Source organism: Hordeum vulgare, chromosome 6H (assembly GCF_904849725.1).
Source record: "Hordeum vulgare subsp. vulgare chromosome 6H, MorexV3_pseudomolecules_assembly, whole genome shotgun sequence".
NCBI classification, from domain to species: domain Eukaryota; kingdom Viridiplantae; phylum Streptophyta; class Magnoliopsida; order Poales; family Poaceae; genus Hordeum; species Hordeum vulgare.
In genome coordinates, this window is record NC_058523.1 from 387,333,001 (window position 1) to 387,341,111 (window position 8,111).

An 8,111-nucleotide genomic window follows, 5' to 3' on the forward strand; every position below is an offset into this window, starting at 1 on the left:
AACCAATTCAACTAAAGTTTAAGAAACCGACATCCGCTAGTCATCTTTATGCAACGAGGTTGCATATCAATCGATGAAACCAGTCTTTCGTAAGCGTACGAATAATGTCGGTCCGGGCCGTTTCAATCCAACAATACCGCCGAATCGAGAAAAGACTAAGGAGGGCAGCAAGTCGAACATCACCATCCACAAAAACCTTTGTGTTATACTCGAGATAACATCTACGCATGAACCTAGCTCATGATGCCACTGTTGGGGAATGTTGCATGGGAAACAAAAAAATTCCTACGCACACGAAGACCTATCATGGTGATGTCCATCTACGAGAGGAGATTTGGATCTACGTACCCTTGTAGATCACACAGCAGGAAGCGTTAAGAAACGCGGTTGATGTAGTGGAACGTCTTCACATCCCTCGATCCACCCCACGAACCGTCCCACGAACCGTCCCGTGATCCGTCCCACGATCCGTTCCGATCTAGCATCGAACGGACGGCACCTCCGCGTTCAGCACACGTACAACTCGACGATGATCTCGTCCATCTTGATCCAGCAAGCAAGACGGAGAAGTAGATGAGTTCTCCGGCAGCATGACGGTGCTCCGGTGGTGGTGATGATCTAGTCATGCAGGGCTCCGCCCGAGCTCCGTAAAAATCCAATCTAGAGGTAGAACTATGTGGTCTAGGGTTGAGTTGCACGTGGCAAAAGTTGTATCAAATCAGCCCTAAATCACCACTATATATAGGAGGGGGGAGGCTTGCCTTGAGTGCCAAGCACTCAAGGGTGCGCCAGCCAGGAGGAGAGGAGGAATCCTACGACAATTAGGATTGGAAAGTGGAGTCCTTCTCTTCCTTCCCACCTCCCTTTTTTTCTCTTTGTTTTTTCTTCTCTTGACGCCAAGGCCTTCTTGGGCTGTCCCACCAGCCCACTAAGGGCCGGTGTGCCACCCTAAAGCCATTGGGCTCCCTTCGGGTGGATTTCCCCCCCCCCCTCTCGGTGAACTTCCGGAACCCATTCGTCACTCCTTGTACAATGCCGGTAATGCCCGAAAACCTTCCGGTAACCAAATGAAACCATCCTATATATCAATCTTTGTTTCCGGACCATTCCGGAAACCCTCGTGACGTCCATGATCTCATCCGGGACTCCGAACAACATTTGGTAACCACACATATAACTCAACTATACTAAAACATCATCGAACCTTAAGTGTGCACACCCCGCGGGTTCGAGAACTATGTAGACATGCCCCGAGGTACTCCTCGGTCAATATCCAATAGCGGGACCTGGATGCCCATATTGGATCCTACATATTCTCCGAAGATCTTATCGGTTGAACCTCAGTGTCAAGGATTCATATAATCCCGTATGTCATTCCCTTTTTCCTTCGGTATGTTACTAGCCCGAGATTTGATCCTCGGTATCCGCATACCTATTTCAATCTCGTTACCGACTAGTCTCTTTACTCGTTCCGTAATACAAGATCCCGTGACTTACACTTAGTCACATTGCTTCCAAGGCTTGTGTGTGATGTTGTATTACCAGGTGGGCCCCGAGATACCTCTCCGTCACACGGAGTGACAAATCCCAGTCTTGATCCATAGTAACTCAACGGACACCTCCGGAGATACCTGTAGAGCACCTTTATAGTCACCCAGTTACATTGTGATGTTTGATACACGTAAGGTATTCCTCTGGTGCAAGTGAGTTATATGATCTCATGGTCATAGGAACAAATACTTGACACGCAGAAAACAATAGCAATAAAATGACACGATCAATATGCTACGTTCATAGTTTGGGTCTAGTCCATCACATGATTCTCCTAATGATGTGATCCTGTTATCAAGTGACAACACTTGCACATAGCCAGAAAACCTTGACTATCATTGATCAACTGGCTAGCCAACTAGAGGCTTGCTAGGGACATTTTTTTGTCTATGTATCCAGACATGTATCTATGTTTTCATTCAATACAAGTATAGCATGGATAATAAATGATTATCTTTAAACAGGAAATATAATAATAACTATTTAACATTGCCTCTAGGGCATATTTCCAAAAGATACATCTCCAAGGTATCTATAAATTTTAATTATTCCATGCTATTATATTATCATTATAGGATACTTTTTGAGCAATTATTTACCAATTTATATTATTTCTAAGCACTAACCTATTGACCCAGTGCTCAGTGCCAGTTCCTGTTTTTTGTTTCACTGAAAATTCATATCAAACGGACTCCAAACATCATAAAATTTATGGAGACTTTTTTTGGAAATATATGTGAATTTTGGGAGTTGGAACAAACGCAAGACGGTGCTCGAGCGCCCCACAAGCTAACAGGGCGCAACCAGGGGGTTGGGTCACGCCATGATACCTTTTGGACAGCTCTTAAGTCAGTTGGAGGTCCCCTTTGTCCGTAAGAAAGACAATGTTTCGATAAAAATCCCCTTAAAATTTCAGCCCGATCGGAGTTACGGATCTCCGGATATTTAAGAAACGGTGAAGGGCCAAAAAACATGTCACTAAAACAAGAGAGAAATAAAGATAGAGACTCAATCCTGGAAGGGTTGCTGCCCTCCGGGTGCCGTGGCAGTCATGGACCATAGGATAAACCCTCCTCCCACCTAGGGAGGAGACCAAGGAAGAAGAAGTAGGGGGCTGTCCCGCCTCTCTCGCTGTGGCACCGAAGCGCCACCGGGGCAACCATCGTGACGGTGATCTACACCAACAACTTTGCCACCATAACCACCAACTCTCTCCTCCTCTATGTCGTGGTGTAAAACCTCTCTTCCCCCTTGTAATCTCTACTTGAACATGGTTCTTAATGCTATATATTATTATCCAATGATGTGTGGCCATCCTATCATGTTTTAGTAGATTTGTTTTGTCCTACAGGTTAATTATGATATGATGTTATTGATATGAGTTGTGTGTTGATATGGTGTAGTCCTAAGGTGCCTTCCGTGAGGCGCACATGTGAAGGATACACGCTGGAGGGTTTGAAATATGTTCATTATTCACTTATAGTGGGTGGTGAGAGCGACAAAAACTTACACCCGAGTAAGGGAGTTGTTTGCGTATGGGAGTAAACAGGACTTGATGTTTAATGCTATGGTTGGGTTTACCTTAATGATTTATAGTAGTTGCGGATGCTTGCTAGAGGTCCAATCCTAAATGCATATGATCGAAGTACGAAAAGTGTGTTAGTTTATGCCTCTCCCTCATTGCATATGATAAGTATCTATCATGTTATATTCAATTGCCTATGGACATGCTTTCTCTTGCGTTGCACAAAAATCTTTTTACTAAACAACCCCTAACTTTTATTTCCATGCTCTTTATTTTCTTGCAAAACAACACCTAACTTTTATTTACTTGCTCTTCGTTTCCTTGCAAAACTATCTATCACAGCTACTAAGTACTTCTAGTTTCTTTCCCAAAAAGTAGTTTCATACTTGTTCTAGGTAAAGTAAACGTTAGCGTGTGTTCTCGGTGTCAAAACCGATGGATCTTGGGTAAGGGGTTCTGAACTATGTATCTTGGTTCGATGGCTTGCAAGAGATGAAGGAGACAATATTAACCTAGATCCGGGCCCTCTTGAGGAGGTAAAACCCTACGTCGTGCTTGATTATATTGATGGTGTATGACTATTACAGAGTTGATCTACCTCGAGATCATATGAGCTAAAACCCTAGATGAATCAACTTGCTTATGCGGATAAAACCCTATGGTTTATATAGATACGAGTGGTCCCTAGGGTTACATACAACCGAGCTCCAGCCGGGGATAGATGCACCGATCTAGCCTACTCAACCTGGAGGACACGCCAGTCTTTAGAGCTTTCCTTCTTTTCCACGAGGTCGTCATGCAGTCTAGTCTTCCATAATGTGGGCCATTAGGTCAGCTTGTAAGGGATAGGACAACTGTCCGAGGACCCCATAATCCGGGACTCCCTCAGTAGCCCCTGAACTAGCACCCAACGCCAATGTATATGGTCTTCGGCAGTTCCTTGTATCCAGAGTAATCGTCTTGCGAGGCGAGTTCCCTTCATGTTTGGCTGGTTTAAACTTGGCCTTTTGGTGATGTCGTCCCTTTAATACAGACACTACTTAATCAGAGGGCTAAAAAGCCCGAGTGTGAGTAGGTCCTCATCCGACAGCCTTTCCGACGAAAGGTCGTGATAGCCAGTTATGTCAAAAACTCGATTCGCAGTTCGAGGCTGCTTTCTCACGGGCATGTCTTGTCAACGAGGAGATCATGCCCCGCGTTTAAGGGGATATGACTAATGGTGTGGGTAATCCCGCGCGCGTTCATCGATGCGGTCGTTTCAGGAAGTGGCAAGGCCCGCGGTGCAATAACAGGAACCCTTGGCCTCGCGGCCCCTCCATAAAAGGGGAAAAGATCCACAAAGCCACTGATGACCCACAAGTATAGGGGATCAATCGTAGTCCTTTTGATAAGTAAGAGTGTCGAACCCAACGAGGAGCAGAAGGATCTGACAAGTGGTTTTCAGCAAGGTAAAATCTGCATGCACTGAAATTGTCGGTAACAAGTGATTGTGTGGTGAGATGATTCGTAGCAAGCAGCAAGTAACAAAAGTAGCAACGGTGCAGCAAAGTGGCCCAATCCCTTTTGTAGCAAGGGACAAGCCTGGACAAAGTCTTATAGGAGGAAAAACGCCCCCGAGGACACACGGGAATTTCTGTCATGCTAGTTTCATCATGTTCATATGATTCGCGTTCGTTACTTTGATAGTTTGATATGTGGGTGGACCGGCGCTTGGGTACTGCCCTTACTTGGACAAGCATCCCACTTATGATTAACCCCTCTCGCAAGCATCCGCAACTATGAAAGAAGAATTAAGACAAAGTCTAACCATAGCATTAAACTAGTGGATCCAAATCAGCCCCTTACGGAGCAACGCATAAACTAGGGTTTAAGCTTCTGTCAGTCTAGCAACCCATCATCTACTTACTAGTTCCCAATGCCTTCCTCTAGGACCAAATAATGGTGAAGTGTTATGTAGTCGACGTTCACATAACACCACTAGAGGAAAAACAACATACGACATATCAAATTACCGAACGAATACCAAATTCACATGACTACTATTAGCATGTCCTATCCCAAGTCCTGAGGAACAAAAGTAACTACTCACAAGGCATAATCATATTCATGACCAGAGAGGTAATGAGTAGCATCAAGGATCTAAACATAAACTCTTCCACCAAGTAATCCAACTAGCATCAACTACAAAGAGTAATCAACACTACTAGCAACCTTACAAGTACCAATCGGAGTCGCGAGACAGAGATTGGTTACAAGTGATGAACTAGGGTTTGGAGATGAGATGGTGCTGATGAAGATGTTGATGTGACGAGTCCCCTCCAATGAGAGGAGTGTTGGTGATGACGATGGCGATGATTTCCCCCTCCGGGAGGGAAGTTTCCCCGGCAGGATCATCCTGCCGGAGCTCTAGATTGGTTCTGCTCAAGTTCTTCCTCGTGGCGGCGGCGAAACCACGAAAAAGCTTCTCCCTGATTTTTTCCTAGACGAAACCCTTCATATAGCAAAAGAGGGGGGCAAGTGGGCCTGCAGGCTGCCCACAAGCCCTCATGGCGCAGCCTGGGGGGTGGCCGCGCCGTGCAAGCTTGTGGCCACCTGCACGCCCCCCTCTCGCACTTCTTCGGCCCAGTATTTTTGATAAATCGGGAAAAAAATCCTCGTTCATTTTTACGGCGTTTGGAGTTGTGCAGAATAGCTATCTCAATTTTTCTCCACTTTCAGGCCAGAATTCCAGTTGCCGGCATTCTCCCTCTTCATGTAAACCTTGCAAAATAAGAGAGAAAAGGCATAAGAATTGTACCGTGAAGTGAACTAACAGCCCAAGAAGCGATAAATATCAACATGAAAACATGATGCAAAATGGACGTATCAACTCCACCAAGCTTAGACCTCGCTTATCCTCAAGCGAAAACCTAGCTCAATAAATATGTCCACATGTTTAAGGAGAGAGGTGTCGACAAAACTAGATACGAACATGCATGCTTCATGATCATGATCAGAACAGCAACACCAACATATAACCTCTCATGCTAAAGTGATAATTCCTTCACAAAGTAAAGCATGGATCAAGAACCTTACCGAGAAGTAACAACCGATAGCCTTTAGACATTGAAGCAATTGCAATTTATCACAACATCAGAAAGAGTCAAATAAGAGCTTGTAAAGCAAATCCACATACTCAATCATTCTTTCATTCTATATAATTGCTACAACTCACGTGGTACTCATGAGATCAAAGTTTCAGCTGGACACAGAGAAAGATAGGGGCTTATAGTTTTGCCTCCCAACTGCTTACCTCAAGGGTAAAGTCAACAATAATAATTCATGAATGCCTACCTCCAAGTTGACATATGAATAAAGATCTTTCCCAAGCATATGACGTTAGCCAAGATAAAGGAGAAATAAGGAATTGGTGAAGATCACCATGAATCTTTCAAGGGCAAAAAGTAAAGGTACAAGATAGGCCCTTCGCAGAGGGAAGCAGAGGTTGTCATGCGCTTTTGAGGTTTGGATGCGTGTCCTCTTAGTGCGGAGGAATGTCACTTTATATTGCCTCCTGTGATAAAGAACTTTATTATGCAGTCCGTCGCTTTTATGTCTTCCTCATCACAGGTTCGTATAAAGCTTATTTTCCACACACTAATAGATCATACATATTAGAGAGAAATTTTTATTGCTTGCACCGATGACAACTTACTTGAGGGATCTTATTCAATCCATAGGTAGGTATGGTGGACACTCATGGCAAAACTGGGTTGATGGTTTATGGATGCACAAGTAGTATCTCTACTTGGTGCGGGAGGTTTGGCTAATATGAGGTCGAAGCAATCGTCACATGCTAAGGGATCTCTAATCATATAACATTGTTCAGAGCCAAGCAAACACAATTCATTATGTTGTCTTGCTTGTCCAACATCTACTTCTAGGCATGCAATAGTTTGGTGAGTGTTCACAATCATAGATGGTGTCAGAGATGATATATTTATATGTGAACCTCTCCTTCTTTATCACTTCCTATTAATTGCAACCATGACCAAGGTCTACGTTTGCCTACCCTCGAAAAGTTTCAATCCTCATTCTTTTTATATGTGAAGCTATCACTTCCCATAAGATCATTACATGATCTTTCATGCTTTTGTTCTATTATCACTCTTTTGATCATGGCAAGAGGCAAAGCCCTTCAACTAAGACACTCTTTATTATATGGCGCACGAGCTCGAATACATCGGGGGTGACACAAAGCAAAACTCAAGACTAAAACACTAAGACTTTTAAACTGCTAGAGAAAAAAGAAAACTGAAAAGGAAAACTAAAACAGAGGTAAAGGCAAGAGATGCGATGGTGATACGATACCGGGCAACTCCCCCAAGCTTGGCACAAGCCAAGGGGATTGCCCATACCAACACTCAGTTGTCTTCCTTTGGTGGTGATGGTGGTGGAGTTGTTGAAGAGGTCTTGAGCTTGTTTAATTTCCACTTGAGCATAAAATTCTGCTTCCTCAGATCATCATTTTCCTCTTAAAGCTTCAACACCCTTTTGCATAATTACTGCTTAATCTCCTGCAAGAAACGAGAAGGGATAAACAAGGTCTTAGGATTCTTCCTTGAGTCAGGGCGGATCGACTTCTTGAACTCCACATGAGTGTGTCCAGGTTGAGGTAGAGGAGCCTCCTCTTCATCGGAACTTGTTTGTTCCTTCCCCTTCGGATCATAATCTTCTTCCTCATCAGTGGTCCAGCCATAAGGATCCAAGTCCCCATAGACCTTGGGGTTAGCAAGGTAATCAACCACATAGCTTTCCCCCTCTGAATCTTGAGAAGACATCTTGACCTAGATCTGCGACAGAAAACTGTAACATCCCAAATTTTGGAATGTTAAAATAATTATTAGTTTGTTTGTTTGCTTGCTTGAGTGATTGAAACTTGAGTGGAAATTTGAAACTTTTTAAAAACTTTTGAATGAGAGGGAATAAAATGACTTTCCCCTTCTCCGGTGAATTCAAATTCAATCATTTAAAAGCAAAGAGAGAAGATGACATG